The 24360-nt window shown below is 41.9% G+C and overlaps 1 protein-coding gene across 3 annotated transcripts in view; it reads left to right on the top strand.

Moving 5' to 3' along the window:
• SESN1 (sestrin 1) overlaps positions 1-24360 on the top strand; it is a 75428-nt gene that overhangs the window by 34297 nt on the left and 16771 nt on the right. The gene's annotated exons all lie outside the window — the stretch shown is intronic.

The raw sequence follows: 24360 nt of genomic DNA, 5'->3' as shown, positions 1-24360 counted from the left end.
AGCCAATAATTTATATTGAAGAGTAATAATTGAAATTTCTTTCATAAGAATTTAATTCCCTTTTTAAGGTGAATATGAAACATTTCTCCAATTTTCAAGAAGTTTTAGAAGTTCATCCGTCTTCCACATTCCTGCAGTCTTTACAAACTTTGAGTTATTGGCTCATTAATTCAAACCTTCTTTTGATTCCTTAATTGAGGTAACCATTCTGTGTAGAACCAGATTTAGGGGTGTTTCCTGCGGAATCCCACTCACTGGTCTTTCCACATTGGCAGTGAGCCATTGATGGCTGCTTTTTTCAGCTGAAGACAGTTTGGTGTTCCTGTTGCAGCAGTCTCATCGAGGAAAGGCTTTCTTGGCTGCCTTAAAGTTATGATTGTAACATGATGGCTTCTTCCCTGTCCTCAGACCTACTACCCAATTGAAAAATGCAATTTACAAAGGTTTGTTGAGGATCTGTCCTCAGCATGCATGTCAAACTGATTTTTGGCTTTCACTTAGTCACTTATTATCATCTATGCACTTACAAACTGTTTTGCAGAATTTTTGTCTGTTTTTTTGTTCTGTTCCATTTTCTTCACTAATTGAAATCCAGCTGAATTGGTTCCTTTTTTATTTCCTTCCTTAAATAAAAGCAGTGTTTCTTGTTCCTCTGTTTTTTGATCCTTCTCCCATCCTCTATAGTTTCTTGAAAGTAACACTAACCAATGTTGACCTCACTAGCCAGTCAATTCTTTAAGGTGAAATTAATGAAGCCCAGTCAATTTAAAAAGATGTATGTACCTTAAATTCATTTTAGCCTGACTTTCCCTTTTCTAGTCTGATGATTTGTGTTGATGCTGAGATCTAGTGGTTATAAAAGGAAACTCAGATGGTTTTGTATGAGTAATGTTACTTCTTTGTTATTTTCCGCCCCACTTCTTATTGCCAAATTTCAAAATTTTTGCTTTTAATTTCAGGTTAGAAAGGCAATAGATGCTGAAATACTGAACCTTCTGAATTTCTGGGTTTTTGGCACCTCCTGAATCTTATCAGCTCTCAGGGTTATATACTTGTGTGTTCCATGATATGTCTCTGTGTTGCCTGTGTCACAACATCTTGTTAGGTCCTGATTGCATATGTTAGTGGGCGTAACAGCTGTAGCAAACTATCCACAATAGTTTTTTGTCATTTTTTTACCATTAAGAATATAAAACAAAATAAGATAAGCAAACAAGAATGATGTTTTTAACTGGAAGATGCCAGAAGATCTAAATGAGGCTTGTTATTAAGGTAGTAACAGATTAGCTTGGCCTTGGTACTCGAGCTCTTTAGCAGAATGTTAGATGGCTTGTACCAACATTTTGCTGGAGAAGTAGCAATGTGTACTTTTTTTTTGTCCTTGACACATTATTTAGGTCTATTGAAAGAGCAGGAAGTCAGCTATGGCTTTTGTAGCTGAGACCAGTTTCCTTGTCAGGAAAATGCTTTAATTTTAAAAATACACATTGTGTATGCACATACTCATGCATTATAGTATGGTTAATGCAAAAATGTTTGGCTGCTTAACAGGTTTAAAACCAGATCTCTATAATACAAGATTTCTGGCCATTTTAATGGAAGATCTTCCCAATTTATGACTGTCATTTAAACAGTGCAGCAGTCTCTATGTTTACCGAGTAAGAGTGAATTGTTTAGCAAAGTCCCAGTAATTTGCTGTCAAATAAACTATAGGAATATTTTAAGATATTTAAAAATTTAGATTTTGGTTGTTTTTTGCAAGCATATTTTGAAAAGGTGGGTCTTTTTTTCAGAATTTGGAAAACAGCTGAATTTCTTGGTAATAGACTTCTTGACAGTTTGGGTCATAAATAAGCTGAAAAGGAAAAGAAATTTCTTGTTCCAAATGAGTATAAATGTTCCTTTATGAAGGAATGGTTGCATCGGGTTAATTTAAACTTTCAATAAAACATTAAATGCATTTAATTTGTTGGACACAACTGTGTATTTTGACTCTAATCTGAGTAATATATTTCTATTTATTAGACAACATTCAGGATCTTTTTTTGACTTTGGTCGTCTCCAGAGTGTGAGTCTCTGTGCTCTGACTGCTGCTCGGATCAGGTCACCAGGACTGGAAGCGCACACTGTGCTCTGGCTCGGTCCCTCCTAGGGACACCACAGTGCAGCTGCAGGACAGAGACACCTGGTCCTTTTCTTAACAGAAGATGAGTGCATCCTCAGGGATGTAAGGGATGTAATTTCCTTCTCTTTCATTTTCTGTTAGTTGCCTCTTCCTACAGAATGAAATCCTTTGTAGCCATTCGTTATGGCAATTCTCTCCTTGTGCACACCCAGTTGAGGATTACTGTCTAGTACTCAAGCTGTGCAGCCTAAGACTGGACCAGAGGACAAAAGAGTCAGGAGGCAAGCACTTTGTCAACAAGGCTGCTCCTTAAAGCAGGGACACTTGCACCTGTATGCCTGTGTCACAGCTGGAGGGGGCTGATCTTGGGAGGCAGGAGCTGTGCTAGAGCTGGGCTACCCTCAGCAACACCAAAAGCCTGAAGTTCTCCTTGTAAGCCATTAGGCAGGAGTGCCCAAAAGATGGTATTCCTGGAAACAGGCTGACTGGAAGGGCCTTAAAGCACAGTTGCAAAATGGGTGAGCCATGCCAAACCTGGTTATGCACACAGTAATTTTTAGTTTTTCTTGGTTAAAATTGCAGCGTAACTGTATTAGTTCTCTGGTGGCTCAGGTAGAAAAGACTTGAATTTCCAAGCTTAGCAGGTAAAACTTCCTTTACCTCTCCCTTACTTTTTGAATGGGGAAGAAGAGCATATCACACAGGCTCTCTCTGCTACTTTAAAGATTTGCTGCAGGTCCATTTAAACTTTTGTGCTGGTAGCATTAAGCAATGCGGCATGCTTTCTTTGAATAATATAGCTGATGTCTCTTTGCCAATTTTGATTTGAAAAGTTATATATGTTAGAGTATTTGTATTACACTATACTTTGTGGAGAGACAGTTCCCCATCATACTTGACTTATGCATGCCCCTGAAACCGTGTTATTCCAATTCAGGTAATGTGCTTTTTCTTTTAGAGCACATATTAACGCATCTGAGAAATAAGGCAGGTTGATCCTTCAGCAAATGAACTTTGTAGATGCCTGAGTAATGGTTGAGTGATTCTTGTGTTTTTTTCCTGTCCTCCCCCATTTATACTAAATGTATGAAATTAACATTTCAACACTAAATTGACATCAGCAGATTTTTTGAATGCCATTTTTTTGAATGCCAACTGCTCACTACGCCTAAATTACAGTCAAACAATATGCAGATCTTTGAGTTATGCGTATATAAATTTGCTAATTTGGGAGATCAGTATTTCATAAATGTATGGTCTGAAGCTGAAAGGGACTAAAAATTGGAATCCTTCTTGGCTCATCCAGTATCAATAGGCAGTGTCAAGTTCAAATACTTGAACTTCTGTGATTCTGTGACTTTTAGTTTTCTTGTTGAAAGTCCTGCGTTACTTGCACTTATGTCACAGAGAGCTTTTGTTATCCTAGGCTATTTATTAGGATGAAGATTTAAAACTGAATTCTGTCTTTATTATAATGTACTCCTACAGTGTCTCTTATCAGATCTTAAAATGCTTACACTTTCACAAGGAAACCACAGCAGTAGCTGTTCTCAGGCTGACTTGACAATAGTGCAAGGACAACAGTGTATCTGTTGTCAGTAGTCTGTTCTGCAAATGGTCTTCCATACATACCCAGCTCATCAGTAAAATATAAGCTAGTTTAGGTCTTGATGTAAATAAATGTATGCTGGTTTATAAAAGCTCCTTATTGATTTAGTTTTATCTCTTTCTTGTTTAAGCCATTTGTAAACAATGTTTATAAAAGTACACACGCAGTCTGTGACAGTTTAACCAAACCCACTTTAAATAATTGGTAGCAGTTTAACTACAAGTATTGCATACAGCTGAGGCTCTGAAGAGGATGCTTTCTCATCAAGTCTCGTCTCCTCTCATGATACAGTTATCTGCTGAGCACAGCAGCTTGCATGAATGCTCACTGCTTACAGGGCCTGGAAGTTTGGTGAACTATGTAAGAATGAATCAGGTGGTGGTAGTCCAGGATCAAGAAGCATCAGCAAAAGCCAGCTGATATGCTTGTAGTCAGATGCTGGGTTTAGTTTGCACCATTATTAATGAGCTGAACAGAGTGAGATTGCATGTATCTGGGATGTAACTTGACCTTCATTATGGCTGGCTCTCTTCCAGGAGACTTAGACCTGTTTCTCACATCAAGAGGCAGGGTTTAATAGCTCTGAAATGGTGACAACAGTGCCATGGTTGTACGTTTTCTGGACTGAAGCTGGCTTTCATTCAGGCACCTTGTTGCACTGGCGCAGTAAGTGTAGGATGGACTAGTCTCTGTAGACATGTGCTTTAGACTTTTGAACCCAGGTGAATTAGTAAGCCTAGTTGTCTAAGTGTAAAAAAAAGTTTTAAAAGCTTTTGTTGATGGGCTAAGTATATTTCATATTGAATCACTGAGGTGTAGTGCAAGGGTGACTAAATAATGCTGCTTGAACAAAACTGCATTTTAAAGCAGATGTAAAAACTCTTTCAGACATGAACTATCTAAAAAGAAAAGAATTGCCTCTCTTGATGATGAAGTAAACTTTCAGTTTCAGTTAAGTACCATACTTTGATAAATAAGATCAACGTATTTAAATAGGACAATAATAGTAACAAATCTTTATCAGTTATTTGTGGAGTGGGATTTCACACTGAGTTTAATTGCATACGTGGGCTTTTTTCCTTGGTGGATTAGTGTACTAATTCGTATTACAATTTGACACACAACAGATTTCAGCAATTTTCCCTAGGTATTCATTTATTGTTATTGTGTTATGGCAGCTCCTAGAAGTTGCAGTCAATTGCTTTCCCACTGCGGTAACTGCCTTAACATGATGTTTTCTTTTTGCTGTTCTCTGGTGAGATTGTAAGCTTGTAGGTAGGGAAAAAAGTGCCTTTCAAAGACTTCGTCTTCATGGGAAGTTATTTCGTATAGATGGATGTACCTGATCATTGTCTCAAACTGTTGTTCAGTAATTAACAGAAATCCTGAGTCATAATGATGAAAAAATGACCAGTTTGTTAGAGAAAAAACATAGCACTGATTCACAAATAAAGGGGGAAATAGGACTTAAGTGCATGACTACGTACTTTTATTTAAGGGGTTCTTGAAACAAAGGAGGAGTCCCAAGTTACTTTTGGGATAGGAAGAGAGGGGTTAGTAACATCGTATGTAAGGAGATGTCCAGTTTTCTAAGAAACCTCAGTTAGTAACATTGGATGTAAGGAGACGTCTAGTTTTCTAAGAAACCTCCTTTCCTTGTCTTTGCTGTGCCATGTCCTCACAAGAAGACATGTAGAAGACACGTCTTCTCTCCAGAGCAAAAGTTCACAAATTAGTCCAGAACTATGCTGGAGAGAAAGGTGCTCATCTCAGTGACACCACTGTCTGTCAGAGCTGCACTCAGCATCCACCCCCCCCCGCCTTTCCTCCCCCTTTTTTTTTTTTGCTATGGGATTTATTTTGTCATCACATATGTTAAAGGGCTGGCAAGCAGTAGTGTTGTTGAGCTACCGTAGGCAGGTGGAGAGCATGTGGGGGGCATGCTGTATGGTGTCCTTCTTGGCTTTCCTAAGACAGCCATGGTGTTTGGGAAGATCCATGTAAGTGAGCATGCCCACCCTGGTACGCATCCATTTGTGCTAGTCCATATTCCTTCCTTGGTAATAGACTGGATGTAACAGCTAACAAATTTAACTTCTCACAGACCATTTAAAGAGGTCATAATAGCATAACAGTGTGTCCTGTCATTGAAACAAACTAAAGAAGAGAGAACTAGTGGCCTTTCTGGGAATTTGGTGTGCATCTCTTCTCTTCTTTTGGATCAGACTGCCCGAGTTGGCTTTCCTTAAGGCAGCTATGGCTGTCTTGGTTGACAAGAAGCACTGCTTCAGTCACATTGAATCACCTCCAGTTTCCTTCCCTCAGCCTGTGTCATGTCTCATTCCCTTTGTTCCTACCTTGGATTTCATAAATTCAAGTACTCAGAATCTTCCATAGATGTTTATTTGCCTCTAACCACCTGGCTTAGCTCTGTCTGGAGATTTCTAGTTCTGAGGAGCAGGAAGACTCCGCTGCTGCCTTTCCTGGTAGCTCCACTGCCTGCTCTGGAAACTGTATTGTTCTTTAGAAATTTTAAATCACCCTTTTCTTTGTCCTTGTTCCCCTGCTTCTAAGTCACAAATCCACTGTGGCCATAAAAGAACTGAGAACAATAATGCTTTGAGCCATGCTTAAGTTGAAATGCCTACTGTCAGCTGTACTTCTGTAACGCATTATGGTTGATGCTGTTTGTTCCTAGACTTGCATTTGTTTCGCTTTTATCTGGATGAATATGGTGTCATAGACATGCAGTTAGTAGTGGTGTAATAGTCTTTCTTAGCAGTATCTACTGTGGCTATGAAAAAGAAGTGGTAGTGCATGAACTTCTTCAGCATTAAGAAAAGAAAACTTTTTTTGGTGTGACACTGAAGAGTCGTTCTGAGCTCACAGATTAATTCAGATAGTGGTGCCGGGTAAACTTTAGCTCTTAATAATAAGGATAATCAAGCACTGATTACCTTGAGAGTCATGGCACGTCTGTTGATAGAGGCCTTCAAATGTGTTCAGCAAACCTCTGCCGGGGTACCCAAGCTGGAGCTGACTGAGCCGAGCGGCAGGAGGCCAACCTGCCTCCAACAGGCCTTCAAGGGTCCACCTCTCCTTTGTCTACAGCCACAGTAACTTCCTAATTTCTTTGTGACTGTTGCCTAAATATTTTGCGTGCTTTGCTTTACAAATTTTTCCAGGTGTATTTCTGTTAATGGTTATGGAGATTAAATCATTGAATAATATGTAATACTTTTCTGTCACTTACTGTTCCCATCAGGTACGCCAGGCACAATTCAGTAGCTATATTGAAACCAAATAGCCACTCACTTGATGATGTTACCCCCAAAATAGCAAAGTCCTTGGCTAAAGCTCTTTATCACTTGGCTAGCATCAAGTTTGTCTCTGAAACCCTGCTTAATCCAGAGCACGTATCTCTGAAATAAATAGTCTGACCAGATTTCTTCTGCTCTGGTATTCGTAGCAGTGCAGCCATCAAGGAAAGAATTAATTGCTATTTTTGATGGGGAGAAAAAAACAAACTAAAAACTTTTAGCAAATGTTCTAAGCCTGTTCTTTCTTTTTTTGAATAGAAATAGTGTTGTAGCTGTGATAAGAGCAAACCAGACCTGTGGGGAGAAGTAGTGGCTTTTCTTAGATCAGCTCATACAATTGGGAAAAGTAGATAAGCTTTAAAGCCTGATCTGAAATGGAGCTTGCCCCCTGTAGTTTTCTGGCTACATTAAGGTTATTACTCCTGATAAACCTTATTTTCTCCCAGGATTCTGTGGTAAATATTTTGCAAACCAGCAACTTCATATTCAGTGCTAGAACTGATGTATCTTAATCTTCATAAATCAATATAGAATAAGAACGTGAGAGATGGCTTCTGATTCCAAAGAAGCACCTCCCATCAAAGATACATTGAGCCGTAGTCCACATTCTTCCAACTTTTTCACAGACCTTTGGTTGTAAATCTTTGTCACAGTGAAGTGCCAGTGTAGGATCTCAAGTCTCGATTACGCTTAGAAGATGTTTCTGCTGTGGTGTTTCTAGATAATGCACTTGTGTTTTGTTTCTTGAAGTTGTTAAAGGGCTGGCATGATTAAGTCCTTAGGCTCTTAGAGATGTTTAGCCCAAACTTAACATGCTTTGGGAGTTTTTGTTATGAACGTGCAAAATTTGAGTATGGTTTTAAAAGAAATTTTTGCTTCTCCAGTATTAAATCTAGGTGGCACAGTGCTCAGTACCAAATAAAAGGGAAGGACCACTTATCAATACTTTCCGCCATGAGTGTATGGTCAAATTGGAAGAACTGATCTACTCATTAGAGCACCAAATGAGATGTTTATAACTCTTAATGAAAAGATTTCATGGGAGTTTTATAACTGTGCAATCAATATGGTTAAAACAAAGGCAATATGCAGTGATTAAACAATTCTACAAATAACATGCACTCCCATTAGCACTATTTGATTTTAGGCTTAAATAAAATTAAATATTAAATAATAATAAAAAATTTAGACTTGGAAGATTTTTTTAAAAGATGAGGCTTCTTTTTATCACTTTTAATTGGAGCAAAGCAAAGACTTAATTTTCCTGTCAGTTTGGCAAATATATTAGTAACATCTATTGGTTTAAGAAAGAATGTCCCTAAATTCTGGTAATTTCTTTCAAAAGATTTGAATTTATTGTTGCTCTTGTTTCAGAATTTGAACTGTTTCACTCTCATGTCTAGGGAGGTTTAAATAGTGCCTCTCCAAAACGCATTTGTGGGGAGAATCTGTCCCAGCAGTGTCCATGTGGTCAAACAGGGAGCTCTGGAGTGCTGCTGGCAGTTCTTGTCTGTAATAGCAGAGTACTTCCAAAGGGAAACGGGTATTCAAAAAGGAAGGCTGCTGTTTTGGGAAATACTGTTTAGAAAAGTTATTCTTCACAGTACAGTATGGTAGTTTACCACAATAGCAAGAGCCTTCTGTGAAGGAATCCTTCTCCTTTCCATAAATTTCATTAATGGAAAATTCTGTAAGGGGGTGGTAAGGAGGGGAAGAAAACTCCCAGGAGCCCTATTTCTGTGTTTCTGGGCAACACAGTAAATGTTCTTCATAGAATAAGCATAAGTACTCTCAGAAGCTTGTCATGTTTGTGTCTGTGCTGTGTTTACACAAGCTGCCTAGGTGAGATCACTTGCTCTGTGCGATTGGTACGTGCCATGCTATTAGCAGCTCTCCTGCACGACGATCCGACTATTCACAAATGCCCAAACAACATCATGAGGTTACGGTGACAAAGCCAAACTGCACTTTTTTAGATCATAATCCTCCAACTACGTGCACTGCAGCAGGGGACCTGTGACTAACACTCATAAGGAGTTTCAGTGAGGTGGCTGCCTGAGTGCATTCAGATGCAGGGCTGACTGTCAGTGTTTAAGGTTCACCTCATCTTTCAGAGCCCTTCTACAATGCCAATCCGGTTCTTTTTACTGTCACACGATCAGGTATGGGCACTAATAAACAGGAAGACCCAGCTGTCTGATCTGTGTTGGCTCTGCAGCCCAAACAGAAGTAAGAACCAATGGACCCCCTTTTGCAGCAGTGAGAACTAATAAAAAGAGTGGTGAGCTCGAAGGAGGGATTGGATTTGCTACACTTGCTGTCATCTCAAGGTGGGTTCCCTGCCTGTCCCCTCCAGTGGAAGGGCAGGTCTGTGAACTTGTTGCTGCAAAATTGATACTCACAAACATGTTTTGAATGACTGTACCAGAGTGACTTTACAGGATGTAAACCCATACTTGTAAAATGCAAGGATTAACACTCATCAATACCGAGAGTGTACAGTAACCAGATAACAATTGTATGATGAAATCTGTTGAATGAGGCATTCACCAAACAATATTTAGACTAGGGCTTTAGCTTCCTCACCTACGTGAAGATAAGGGAAGTCAGAGAAGTTTCTGCTGTCACGGTAGTTTCACATGCCGGCAGACCAATGGAAGCAGGGATGTGCTGACGTACAGTAAAACTGCATTTAAAAGATTAACTTTGTGGTCGTAAAAGTTAGGGAAGTATATCTCCAACAGAATCAGTGTTTTTTGTGGTTTATACCAATATAGCAAGTAAGCTGATTAGCTGTTTGAATCTCCCTAGGGCTATTGTATGTTGATGTTCTTCATTTCCACCCTAGGTTTGCATGAAGGTAATGTACTCCCAAATATCCGTGGCTTGCTTGTTTGTTTCTTAACTATAACTCCGCTTCCCAGTGGAATAACTGTCTCCTTCTACAAGTAATACTCTGGTTATGTTTGCCTAATGGTTTGCATGATCCCTTGGAGAAGAGCGTAAGATGATAATCATCGCAGATAAGTAATCAGGATATGCCTACAGCGTGTTTTGTGGTGCCGTGTCGGGGACACCTGAACTAGCTCTGACAGGCAGGTGTGGTGCAGCGAAGGGAAGGGAAGGGCAGGACCGCACGAGGAGAGAACCTCAGGTCCCAGCACCGCTTCTCTTCTCTTAGTGCCCTGTGCTGAGATGGACGTGGTGCTGCCCGAGCTGGCTTGTTGAGCTGTGCTCGTCAGTGCTATGTGTCATGGCTAAATAGTCCTCGTGCAGATCAGTGGCCTGGATTCTTATAGGGCTCTTTCATAAGGCTCTTATTGTAGCCTGGATGAGACCAAAGGAAGCAAACGAAATGTTAGGCTATGTTACAGGCTATGGAAAGCAAGACAAGACGTGGCATTGTACCTTTTCACCTTGAATGCTCTTTAGCTTTGGCTGTCTTACAAAGGGCTCATCAGAAATAGGCAACTTGGGTTACCAGAATAGGCTGGAGTTTGTAGTGAAGATGAGAAAGGGAGGGATTAATGAATAAAAAGAAAAAGTTGCATGCTCCCGTCTTCTTATTCTAAGAAGTGATACAGAAATTAAAACCGTGTAACAACTTTTGTGTAAAGCAGAATACTGAGGCAAGGAAAAAAAACATTAAAGCCTGGTTCTCATCTCCCACCCACTCCTCCTCCTCCCACAAATCCCCACTTGCCTCCCCCATTGTCAATATTTATGCTAGTTATATTGAGGTACAGTTTTAAAAGTCTAGCAGAGAACAGCAAGATCACCAGTTACATAAAGGAGGGAAAACACCTAATTGTTAGAGCATGCCTGGACACACTCTTGCCTCTTTTTGGTATCTGCTAGCTGTACCTGACGGGGATGGTAAATGATTATTTTCGGTGTGTAGCTTTAAAAGGGGGGAGTGAGGAGGGAAGGGACAATATAGCTCAAAGCACTATACAAGCATTAAATAGTCCGGACACAGAGCCCACCTCACCAGCTATGTGTAAGGCAGCCTGTTTTATCCCCATGTGTGCCAGGAGATTGAAACACAGATAAGGTTAAACAGCATGTACAGAATTCAAGGGCACAGTTTCTTTTTACTTTCTTATCTGTGCAGGCTTGATTGGCTTTTAATCCTTCTTAAATGGGCCGTTTAAATCCCATCGACGCTGTTTATAAATGGAGAATTTTTAATAACTCAGCCATACTCAAGCAGACAGTTTTCAAATGGCTCCTGAATGCTGCTGTATTCATTAAATCGCTTACTGTTGCCAGCTGCCCACTATTTCTTGCCTATTGAAAGTCTTTGAATCTCTTTTTATTTGGGGACTTAACTGTTTATGTTAAACTGTGGTAACTGGTACTCCTACATCATTTGTCACTGGCCTGTAGCATTAATTGCAAAGTTAATGGTAGTTTGATGTCTCTGAAAATCTAGGTGAGAATGAGATGCTCTTTGTAATTGTGCTTTATTGTATTTATTCTGAAGTGAAGAAATAAAGAAAGGCATCTGGGTTTTCTTTCTCAAATGCTGTAGTTTTATTAACATACATGGTTATCTTTAAATAATGCTGCTGGGTTTAGGAGATAATTATAATAAAGTCCATTGAGTTGCACTGAAGACTGAATTTATTTTTTATTACCACTGCCATGTGAACCTATGATGTAACCAGCTGGAATAGTCCCAAGCTTGGGTGAGTGTTTGTCCAAAGAGAGAAAACAAATACAGTAGCTGTGGTGGAAGAAATAGATAGGCTACTTTTTTTTTTTTTCCACATTGACTTTGTGTGTTTCTGTTTGCAAGCAGCTCTGCTTAATAATAGAACTGACAGCTCAGTTCTAGCAGTTGAATCTGTCTGCAGAGTTTATACAGTAAAACTCCCAGGCCATTGGGAAGGTTTTAGTTGCAATTTGATCACGCACTGATAAAATCTAGTTTTCGTGAGGTCCCTGCCCAATCTTAGAACTTTCACTGCTCGAAACTTGAGTGAAGTTACTCTGTTTAGCAATCACATGCCAAACCTCATCCCCCTCAAACTGCTTCCAGGCTGAGAGACGTGGTTTCCACTCATTGCTGATACACTACCCAGTGACTTATGGAGCTGCTGTCCTGGGTGAGTACTTGCAGTCCCTAAGCTAAGGGGGACTGGACTGTCCTGAAGCCAGATAGGTAGAGGGATGCTTTTCCCTAGGAGTCCTTGGCTCTTTCTCAGTCTCCCCATCTATGCCTCTGGTTTGTCATCTTTCAGTTCCAGAAACTGCCTTTTGTCCTTAATGGATCCAGCTGTCAGACACTGGGCAGGAGTGCAGCCTGAGTTCTTCTTTGAAATGTAGATAGTGTACTGGGAGAGTTTTCAGTCTCTTCTTTCAGAGCTCTTCTGAGGTGGAAGGAAGTTGTGGTGTGAAACCAGCTGAAACTCAGTCTGCAGTTAGGGACCTCATGCGAGTTTCAGGTTCATGATAATGTGCTCAAACCCAGGGAACTTCTGCCAGCCTTTGTGCTTCCTGGGGCAGTGCAGACATTTTGGTTTGTGAGTGCCTTTGATAATGAGCCACCAGCAAAATAATGACCTGCTCTTGTAGAGCTAGAGATCTCATGGCAACAGCAGCAGCCTGTGGCATAGCAAGAATCGGACTCTCCCACACCTTGAAGTGGGGTCTTTGCAGGTGAAGGTTTAGAGGAGTACTGGGGCCTGCTTTTCTTGTGGGCATTATCCTCAAGCTTTAGTGTGTCACCTCAACCCCTTGTACTTCTCATGTCATGGAAGAGCTGAGATGTCCTAGTTTGGGAAGCAGTGAGGGCAAGAGAGACTGAAAACAGTAAAACAGTAGAAAAATGCCAATTTCTGCCAGTATTGCCTGGTTTCGTATGTTACTGTGTGTTTCTATGCCTGCCAGGACTCGGCTAAGTGCTCACGGGAGGACATCCTCTGATCTCACCGTGGCACCACCACTGGGTCGCCGCTGGTGCTCCAAGCAGTGGTGTCTGGAGTCGGGTGAGCAGGCAGAGCTGCCGAACAGATCCTGAGTGCAGTTCAGTTAACTGCAGCCCAAACAGGGTAACAGTAAGCAATTCAAGTCAGGGTAGCAAGAAAAGGAAAATTGGATTAGTTCTGCAGTAATTTCTGGTTCTTTAAAGTAGAGAAGTAGTGGAGCGAAAAGTGGAGATGAAGGAGGGGATGAGGGGAGAAGGAGGGAGCCCAGGCTGAGAGGGAAGTCAGCTTGTGACTGAATTGTGGGGACTGTGCACTGACCTGAATCTAAAGCCCAGCTGCTCTCTGGAGGTTTTCATCCCTTCAAGATGTCTACTTTGGTAACTGGCTTTTCTGTTCCGAATTTTGTGACTGTATTTACTGGAGGAGCTTCTTACCAGGGAAGGACTTGGTGTACAAGCACTACCAGTACATGTGTGTTGAGGTCATGCATACATGCATAGGTCAGTATCATCTGCCTGTAAAGAGTTCCACTGTCTACATTTGATACATATTTAAGCAGATGTAACTTTCTATTGCGTAAAATAGACCCCACGAACCCGGGGGCTTGCTGAAAGGTCTTTGTGTGCACTCCTCCAAGTCTGCTCTCTGTGTTTGGCTGTACAAGTCACTTTTCAACAATACCAAGCAAAGGAAAAAGTTGGAAAACAATTTCAAAGCATGGAACAGATGTACTAATTCCTAGAAGAAACGTAATTGAGAAATTAACTGAAAACCTTGGAAGCATTTGTTCTGGGTGTTTCCCCACCCACTGTGACACTGTGTTAGTAAGTGTTCAAGCTGGGCTAAGGGCACCTAAGATGGATTCCTCTGCTTGGTGTGAGCTGTTGTTTATAAGCAGCAAGCCATGGAGGTTAAGTCTTTCCACCACACAAACTGAGTGCTTTCCAGGGTAACATACACAATGCACTTATGTAACACTGGACGCTGTTACCAGACTAAAAATACGTGCTGTTTCTCCTGGCAGTTCGCTTAAATCTTCAAATTTAATTTGTTGACTCCAGTTGCCTTCGTGTTCCTTTCACAATGTGCTGATAGCTACAGACTTGCCGAGCAGCTGCCCACTCCCTTTTTGCCCCCCGGGACAACTGGGAATAACACGGGGTAAAGGTTGTAGGTGGTGTGACCAGGAAGTTCACATTAGTGTCACATGCAATAGTGTAGTCTTTTTTTTGTGTGTGTGGAGGGAAGGAAAACCATGTTTAGGGAAAGAGACTTGTGTAATACATAAGAGAAAAAGGGGTACAGCTGTGTTCCTTCAAATCTGACGCTGAACAAAATAGCAGGATGAATGCCATTAGCATTTAGTTGATACTTTGCTAGTTGACAGAAAAAAAAACATGGAATACATTTGCTTTTATAGCAAGATTTATTTACTGTTTGAAAACCATGATGTGAAGGGTAATTACTTTATTCTGTCAACAAACTGTTTATAAGAAAGAAAAAGAAATGGTTCTCATGATGTGTGAATTTTATACCTTTTTTTAACCATGCATAACTTAGTTACGATATTAGTAGGATACTCAAATGCGAACTTGAGTTACTTTAAAAAGAGTGGAGGAGGCATCTACTTGCCAAATTCAGACTTCTGATTTTCATGCAGCTCTTGATGACATCCGTGCCTCTTAAATAAGCTGCAGTCCTGTCCATGCTCTATGTGCTTGGGATTGAGCATGTTTTCGGGTGTTGCTGACTGAGAATCCTTAGTCGATAACTCTCAATGTGAAGTTGATTGCTTGAAGACACTTTACTTGGACAATCTCTGTGTCCAGTGTTCCTTACTGTTGTACTTTGTTTCTACACGTTTTGCGTGGTGACTTGTTTGTGGTTATTCTCTCTTTTTTAATAGCTGCATAAATGTCAAAAAGCTGGCATGCAGGGCAGCGGCATAGCAGGCTGGAGGATGACTGGAGCCAGTACCTTTCGGTCGGTTGGTATCCAGATGCCTTCTTAACTTACCCTCTCTTGGAGGAGAATCTTGGGATTCTTCCATGGTCAGACCTGGCTTTGCGCCATCTACCCCATACATGCCTGTTGCTTATTGCCAGGCAGGCCCGTCTGTGCTCGAGGATTGTCGTGCCCCTCTCTTGGGGAACTTGCGGCCGGTGAGGCTTTCTTGAAACAAAGGAGCATTTGTTCATATATAGAGCAACAATTCAGGGGCAAGAATATTGAGCCAAAAATCTAAATGTATGTTTTGTTTTATGTGAACGGCTGTCTTGTTATGAGGCTGAGCAGACAGTTGTGTTGTTTTTTTCACCAGCCAGTGCCCTTGCAGAGAGTTACTCTGGTGTTAGGACCCCATAAATAACTCTGTCATTACCCACACACATTCCTGTCCCTTCCACCCCTCTTGGAAGACTGTACAGACAATGGGAAAAAGCAATTTGGCCATTTGGGGCTTCTGGTGGTTAGAAAGCCTCTGTAAAATGGCTGCTATGTGCATACACCCAGGCATCTGATGTGTCTGGGACACGTTCAGACTGACTGGACCTGCCATACTGGGATGGCCAGGCAGTGCCTGGTGACCTAGGTGCATGCTGGATGCACTCGAGTTACTTTTCTCTGTGGGAATCAGCTTGTCTCACGCTTCTTTCTTCTCCCTTCTGTCACTTGGAGCAGCGATGTTTAAGAAAGGTTCACAGCTGTTAGGACAGTTTGTCCAATTGCTATATGTGAAGCAGGGCAAAGTCCACCACTCCTAACATATTTACCGTACAAGTTATATGGGGGTTATCTTTCTTTCCTGTTCAGGTCAGCTCAGGCGTGGCCAGACGATGAATTTTGATTGCTTGTACAAGACCATTTCCCTCAGCCAGGGCAACGTGCTGCCAGAAACAACCTGAGGTCTCAAGTGGCCTGATATAAACATTCCCTCCCAGTAATGTCTTGATTGTATTTCAACAAAAGAATTAATGCAACACAGCTATTAAGAAAGTGCTTGCCTGTGCATGTAATGCTGCTGCGTTAGTCTTCTGGAACCCTGAGAACAAATTTACTGTAGAAAATGTGGCCCTTAGTTGTGAAAGAAAAGGAAGAATATAGATGGCATTGCAATATGAGTTCAAGGGATGCAGGGTTTTATTCATTTATTCTTACAGAGCAGAGAATCAGCCTCTTGGAAACAACGTTCAGCTACATACACACCCTTATTTTATTTTTGAAACCTTTCAGGTCATCAGTTCAAGTTGGAGCCAGTTCACAACTGGTCAGAAATCATGGCTATTGAATGGGCACATGCCTGCTGTACACAGAGCTGCTGGTCTTTAATGCTGTCCCAGCCCAAATCCTGCCTTAGCCTGGGGATCCCTCTTGTTTGCCACAGCTGCAGCTGCCCTTCTGGATCCTGGTGCAAGCTCTAGGCTTCACCTGCAGGCTGTAGACACTCACACACCTTGCCTTAGCAAAATGACTCCCACCAGGCTTTAGCCAGGTGATCCTCAGGTGAGCCTGATGCTTGAGTCAGCCCTGCCAGACTTTGCTGGTTGAAATCCTAATGCACACCCCCTTTCTCTGTGAGCCCCAGGCCTGAGCCCACCCCAATGACTTCTCCTGGACTCTGCTCAGTCCTGTTTGCTTTAGCCATCTTGCAGTGGTCCCTGACAGTTCCAGACCTAAGCTTTGCCAAGTAATTCCATGTTAGCTGCAGCTCCAGGAGTCAGACACTGGCCCTTGGTGGCTACAGTCCTAACCTGGGTTAGGCTCAGCCGTTCCCGCTTGTGAAGAGTGTGATAGCATGTGTAAATTTCTTTCAAGTCAAATTTCACGTTGGCATAAACCATTTGCTACTCTTGAAATTTGTCTTCTAAAAGGGGAAATACATTTACATTAGTAAATGCAAATAATTAGGGCCTGTTTTTTCTGGAATAAAGGAGCAAATGATTTTTATGGCAGTCTAACCTCATGAGGAGGAATTCTCAGCGAGATGACAAACACACCCCGCTTCTGAGAGAACTTCTCTGTTGTTGTTAATAATATAGGCATGTCAGCAAAACAAACATTTTTTTTTTGCTAATAGTTTAGTTTACAAGCCTCAGTGATCATTGTTGCATCTTCATTGGCACTGAAGATTTGGTCGGGGTCTGCCTAAGTTTGCCACATTGTTTTGCTGACTTGGAAGCCCTGCGAAGTAGTTAGGAGATAAGGAATGGGGGACAGGTATAATTTGTAGCTGTATTGACAAAATGAGAGGGCGTTTGAATGTTACAGCTTCATGTTCTGTAGAACAGATTTGTAAGCTCAAATGTCAACCGTAAACACCAAAGCCCTTCTTTAAGGATATTATCCCGATTTTAATACTCTCTTAGTGTGTGCTTAGTATTGTATGTGTGCATTTGTATTTATTTACTTGTACTTATCCCATAATTCCTGTGACATTTGAAAATATGATAAATCAGGCTTTAATGTTCACTTGATTGCAAAAATATTGATTCTGCTATGGAAACCTGAGAGCATTGTGTCCTTTGTGGCATGCCTGCTGTATGTATTTTGTGTGTGGGTTCAGTGCATTTGAATCTGAGGGGCTACCTGTACAATGCTGGCCTTTCTCAAGACTTCTGAAGTATATCATATGGGTGAAATGCTGTACAGTAATTAGTCAGGGTGGTCCAGCAATGGTAGGTGGCCTTTTGTCTCTCACAGTAGCAACTGATTGATTTAAAATTATGATTGTTAACAGTGGTTTTATGGCTAAATTCCCATAATGTGGTTAACTTTAAAAAACAAACAAACAAACAACAACAACAACAACAAAAAACAACAACAAAAACTTTGTTTCAACAGAAAGTGCCAGAATTGGTTTCAAGCCTGCTTTGACTTAGTTCCAGTTGCAAATACGTCTTTGAGAAGGTAGGTGGGTGAAGGCAATAACAGATCCACAGTTTAAATATCACCAGTGCAGGCAGCAGGATTGCAAAGCCCGGAAAAGTCTGTGGTTTTGTTGAGATCCCAAGCAGCGCAGTTGCAGAAATCTTCCTGTGATTTTATGGTTGTCCTGCAGGGACCCAAAGCCTCTGTGGCCAGCAGTAAAGGGCTGAGGTGGCCGTGGAGGTAGGAGGGCAAGGAGATGGTCCTGCAGACAGCTCAGTGGCAGGCCTGGCTGTCCCAGATGCCCTGGAGGAGCTCTCCAAGCTCTGGACAACTCCAGGATTTAGGAAGATGGGCTGCACCCCAGGGACTTGCAGCACAGGACCCAGAGGATGATCTGTTTTCTTAACTGCTGTAATTAGACATCATAGATGCTCTTCTAGGATGATGAGCTTAATTTTTTGCCAACACAATGTTCTAAAGGAGTTGACAAATCCTATAATATTGTTGTACTTGGCTCTGCACATTAAACAAATATGGAGACAGAATCAATCTTGAGGAACTTACAGCCTTACAACATCAAGATAGGTCATTAAAGAAGATGCTAGGAAAATAAAGCTTTATAGGTATTTAGATTTCTTTTCCTAATAAAGATCTGATGGTTTTTTTCAAGCTCACAAACTCAGATAAATACTGCATGTTATTTGGGTCACAGCTAGACCATGGAAAACTGAAAATAAGTGTTTTTTTGTGTCCCCTTCCCCCCCATCTGCTGCTCTGGGCTGTATTGGGCACGTGCCTGAAAGTAGCAAGTCTAAGAAAGCCACAAAACAGTTCCCCAAACTGGTGTTACTGATATAAGGGCTCCTGAATCTCTTGTGGTACTTCCCATATTCGTTTAATATTGTTTCACTTGATTTTATCTCACTTTAACAACCAAGCTGTAGAAAAAGAGTTGAAAACCTTGAAGTGCATTAAATGACATGACATGCTTTTACTGCATTGTATTCTTCTTGATTTATTTTCATGGGGAAAACACTGAATTTATGGGGGGGGAAAAAAAAAAAAAAGGAAGCAAACCAGTTAGGTTTTGGCTGTAGTGTGAGATTAAGGGTTGACTCAAAGAAGTGCAACCGTAACAAGCATTTTATAAATGGCTATTTTGTTCCCTGGTGATGGCTCTGCAGAAGTAAGCTTATTATTTGCTGTGCCTTCAACATCAAAACAGTCAGGTATCAGTCTCCGTTCAGTTTCAAACAGTTTTCTAGATCCACACCTGAGCCCCACAAGGGTAAAGATGACACAAAGCTTCCAGTGAGGAGAAGATCTGGGTTGCACGTCTATGTGTAACAGAATATGAAAGTGGGTTTTTGTTGCAGCTTGTTCACAGGATACTTACACAGCATCTCCTGCATCCTCACTGTAACTTGACAGCTATGCGGCTCAGAGTCACTTGCTGTCATGGTCTCACCCAATTCCAATATGCCAGGTTAGCACTAGTACTCCTTAAGGTGGTTTTTTTTTTGTTTTGTTTTGTTTTTTCTCAGTGCTTGACATTGTGTCTAATTTCTGTCAGAAGCTAATAGTGAGCTACATTTCATTGGTTTCTGTTGTTTTCATATAAGGACTATTTCCAAGGTCAAACGTAGTTTTAAAAAAGTAGAAAACAAACTCACACAGAGGTGATTCAGCTGGTCTTCCCTTGCTTCGAAGATGCACGTTTGCAGTGTGTAAAAGGTTTTGTTTGCAGTGGATTGCCCAGAGTGATAAGGCAACTTCCATCCCTGTAGGACGGGTGTTCCAACAGCACCTTTACACGGCAGTGGTGAAGCACTGTTTGACAGCATTCCAGGTAGTGTAACAAATCAGGTATTGCATGGCCTCCTTGCTCTTAATTGAATCAATTATGAGGACTTGGAGTTGCAGGAATTTCCCAAGGGTGAATTTTCACTCAACTGAGAAAGGATATCTGTCCCTTTTCAGTATTCATTTTGGAGACAGAGCGCCTGAGAAAAAGATAGCAAAATGGATCCCAGCTCCAAGGAGCTGTTGTGGGTGTTGGTGTGACCTGGTGGTTTGGTAACTGAAGTGGAGAGCAGAGACCTCTTTAGACAAAACCGGTGCTAGACAGCTATAAATTAAATGTTCTTTTTCTCGAATAAACTCCAAATGCACTCTTATTAAATGAGTTTTGTTTTTAACTTATGTTTATGTAGTCTTGAGAAAGACTGCGGAGTGGCTGGCAGCCTGCAGATACTCTGCTCCCCAGAGAGTGGCAATCTGCAGCTGGACAGCTGGTCCCCTCTCCTTACACCCTCTCTCCTCTGAAAGATCAGCAGTTACCAGCGAGTTACCAAGGCCAGTTCTGGAGCTAGTTAACACAGCCTTTCTACCTGGGAGGGCTGTGTCTAAGTGGCGAGATGTTAACCAAAGTATTCTTGTGTGGTGCACAAGCTCCAAGCCACCTCAGAAGAAAGAGCCCACTTTTCTAACATGGGATGTTCACAGCAAGCCAGACAAACAACTTCTGTAGTTCAGTGGCTGTTTATCAGCCTAGGAGGAGCTGTGTACCCTTATGAAAAGGGGAAAGAATAATCTGGTAAAACATTCTTTCAATCTGCTAATCTTCAGAAACACATCTTTAATCTACCTAGTTGGAGTAGTCTTAGAAACCATAAGTCTGGTTTTGTGCCCGTGCCAAAGCATGAATAATCTCAAGATCTCAACTTCTTGTAGCTCCCTAAACTTCTGCTACCTAATAACTGCAGAAGGGGATGTTAAATTTGGGCAAGCTTTGAGGGGGAGGAAAAAAACAAAACAACTTGTGGTGTAGAGGTGGGGTTGAACTGTAGAAATCTAATCGAAGGCAGAAGTTGCTAGAAGAATGACTGGGAACGAGGGGGGGGCATAAGAGTCCTGAGTGACAAACCAAATAGTTCAGGGAACAGATAAAGGCACGGGAGATGCTGGAGCATGGTGAGTTGAAGGCAGTTGGCAGTGAGAGCAGCTCAGGTGTAACAGCTGAGCCTTGCAGCTCGGTAAGCTGGGAGAAAAGAGGCTGGGTCTTCTGCTGGGACTGCAGTGGGCTAGGATTTACCTGATTTGTAATTACTTGCACAACCTCTTGATTACTTGCAAGTCATTTGCCCATTAGAGCTGAAAGAAAGAAAGCAACATGTAAATAAGAGCTATAAACAGAAAAGTTGCATTTCAGGGATGCATATGGTGGACAAGAACAGATAATAAATATTGTCTCTTAATAGTGTAAAATGTTCAGTCTTAGCCTTGCATTCCTAAAGACTGCAAGGTGGAAAGCTTCTGTATATTGCTCTGATCTTATTTCCTGATGTGGCCGATTTTCAGCCCTTTGTTCTCCTAAACAGCTTGGTTTTGTCACTGCTGTAAAGGTATCAGGTGCAGTGCTGTTCCTAAGGGCTGGTCCCTTTTGACACATACAGCAAGAATTTAGACTCAGGTACATACAAAGAATATAGTTTACCTTCCTCCCTAGAGTTATGCGCTGATGCTAATAATAGAGTGCAATTTTTTTGGAGACTGACAGATCAGATTGTTAAGGTTAAGTAAAAAAGAATGCTTTGAAATACTGATCAATTTTTCTTGACCCACTGATGGGCTGATACAGTCTTCTATTTAATTTAAATTCTTTCATCACTGTAATTAATGGTTCAATTGCTGCGCCTCCCTTCTTGTTATCATGATAAAGATTTTTGCTATTTTAGAAATAACAAGCGTATAATAAAGGGATAGAAGAGATTAGGAGATATGTTTGAAATTTGTTATGAAAAGGGTAGTGGCTGTGGACAGCCAGGAACGAGAGGAATCCACAGGGAAACGTTGAGAGCTGCTGCTGTGGGGCTGCTTAGTCATTGCCCGGGCACCTGGTGACTTCCTTAAGGCACCAGATGAGGCAGAGCTGCTCGAGCTGCTCTGCTAGAAGAGATCATTGCCCCCATGCTCTTAGTACTGCTGCTTTGCTAGGGGTCGCTGCCCTCTGGGATTTGTTCGTGGTTGGGAGTGCCTAACCTCAGTCAATCAAAATGAGCTAAAACAATTGCCCAGATAATAAAATAAAAGAATAATTTAAGAAACAAACCAAGTCTTGGATCACTTGGTTGGACTGCAAGCATCCTGGCGTGCAGCTGGGTGAGCAGGTCTTGTGGGAGAGCCCCTGCTCCTCCATGGGCCCTGATGCTTTCAGCTGCCGGAGCTGCTGGTGGGAGACAGCACCCTCAGCCACTGCCTTATGGAAAAAATACGACAATGCAGTTTTAAGAACTAACGCAAATCAGGTACCTCAGAGCACCACGGAACTCCTTGTTTGCCTTTGTAAATATTTCTGGGAAGGAATTGCCTGATCGTCCTCTGAGATGCTAATTGGATGTCCAGCGCGGAGCAGCAACAGGCATTTTGAGTGCTCCTGCTTGGATAGCTTTCCTATGGAAAGAATTTGAGATGTTGGCTTGCCAGTTCTTCAGAGTCATCTGTTTGTGCTGAACTTTCCTCAAAAAGTCGCCCTATTAGACTCAAATGGCACTGTTCCAGGTTACAGAGGGTAAGCTCAGACACATGTGTTTGCAGGATCAGGCTTTTCACATCGTAACTGATTGGTCTCCTCTTAGCTTCTCTGTTACACTTCCTTCACTGCAGCAATAAGGAAAGCTTGCATTTCTGATGACTGAACCTCGTGAGCGCAGATGTCGAATGCCATCCTTTTATGCCAGCAACTTTTATGGAAGCGCTTGCTGAGAAAAGAAGTATGTTTCCGTGCTGTAGGTGCTGTTCGCCTGAGGTGACCCCGTGCCTGTATCTACCATACGCTCTTTCTGGGTGAAAGGAAACTTGGTATCTCCCTGTATTCTCACGTTAAATATTTGTTGTTGGTTTTTCCCTTATGAACGTTTCACTGGACTTCTGTTTAATTGCATTGATACGCGGTCAAACATACCGTTGTTTTTCCCCCGGGGAACAGCTCCTGAGCTCAAGTTATGCAAACTGTACCATAGATGTGTCCCCACATCCCCCGGCTGCACGGGATTCTGCACTCAGTACCCAAACAAGCCTCGTGCCAGCGTCGAACCATATTCCTCCTGACATCGCTCATACCGCTGGGGGGTAGCTCGCCTTGCTAGACCCAGAAAGGAAATAATTTAAGTGTGCAGATGCATACTGACTTATAGACCAGCTCTTGGCTCAGTTTTGTGCATTCCTTGATCCGGGGCAGTTGCACTTTGGAAATAGTTGTGTGAGCACTGCTGTGGGACAGCACTTGCAGCAGACCAGGCTGATGAGCTTCTGCTACAGCAGGGACGTAACTGGGGCCTGAGCAGAGCTTGTGCGCTCAGGCCATATGGGAGAGCTTTTAAGAGCATTATTATTTGTTTGCTACAGCTGTGTGACTTCCTCCTCCCCTTTGTACATGCTTTTTCTGACATGTTGCCACTGCCTTCATCCATCCTGATACAGAAAGCAAAGAACACGGCAGAATTTTCTGAGTTGGCTGTTTCATGGGAGAAAATTTCCCTTGGATGATGTCAGAGAAGAATCTGTATCTACTGAGGTTCTTTGTATAGGAGCAAATATCAGCATAAACAGGCTTCCTCACAAATACCCAGACAAGGCGATCCGCTACAGTGAGGGAAATAGAAAAACACTTCAGGGAACTGAGTGCTGCCCTTTTTAGTTATTTATTTTTCTTCCAAGGACGTTAACAAATTCATTGAAGGGCATTACATTTCATCTGACGTCCAGGAAGGCTGCTTAGGGTGAGGCATCTTCATGCATTTCAACTTTTCAGGCCATTACTCTCTTTTTCAACAGTTTTTCTGAGCACAAGCCTGCCCTTTGCCTGTGTTGCAAGAGGAGCCCATTCCTCGTCTCTTTGTTGGGATTTGGCCTGAAGTGAGGAAGTAGCCAGCAGGAATTAAGCAGTGCTCTTCATTAGTTTATTTTATTAGCTCGCAAAATGCAACCCTCCTTGCCAGTATGGAATTCTTCTTTTTCCATGCTTCTGTTGAGCACTTTATGAAGTGTAAGCAGGTATGACACATGCTTCATTTCTTCTGGAGAAAAGGGGCAGCATAAAACCAAGCCCCCTAGTAAGGAGCTATGGCACTTGCACATCTCTGGGTAATTTAATGTAATACTGCAAAGCCTTTGGAAGCAGAACATCCTTCCACTCTGCAGAGTTAACTGTGTAGCCCAGAGAGGAGGCAGTAGTTGGAAAGCAGAGAGAAAAGAAAGCTTCCAAAGCTTTAGCATCAGAAATGTGCAGAATTGGTGCCTTGAGCCCTGGTGCCTCATTCCTCTGTCCTCGGTGTTTTCTGCATTTGGCTGCAAGACTCATACACCCATACTAGGAGCCACCAGTGAAGAGTTCTTCAGTGTTCAGTTTTGCATTTAAATGAGCGTAAAGTTCAGTGTCGTGGAATTTCCCTGCTTGGTTGTTACCAGATAGCTCGTTAGAGCTCAAGATTGGGTCTGGGGCATTCC

Source organism: Cygnus olor, chromosome 3 (assembly GCF_009769625.2).
Source record: "Cygnus olor isolate bCygOlo1 chromosome 3, bCygOlo1.pri.v2, whole genome shotgun sequence".
In the NCBI taxonomy this organism is placed as follows: domain Eukaryota; kingdom Metazoa; phylum Chordata; class Aves; order Anseriformes; family Anatidae; genus Cygnus; species Cygnus olor.
Note: the sequence above shows the minus strand (reverse complement) of the source record. Positions and strands in the feature narration are given on the sequence as shown.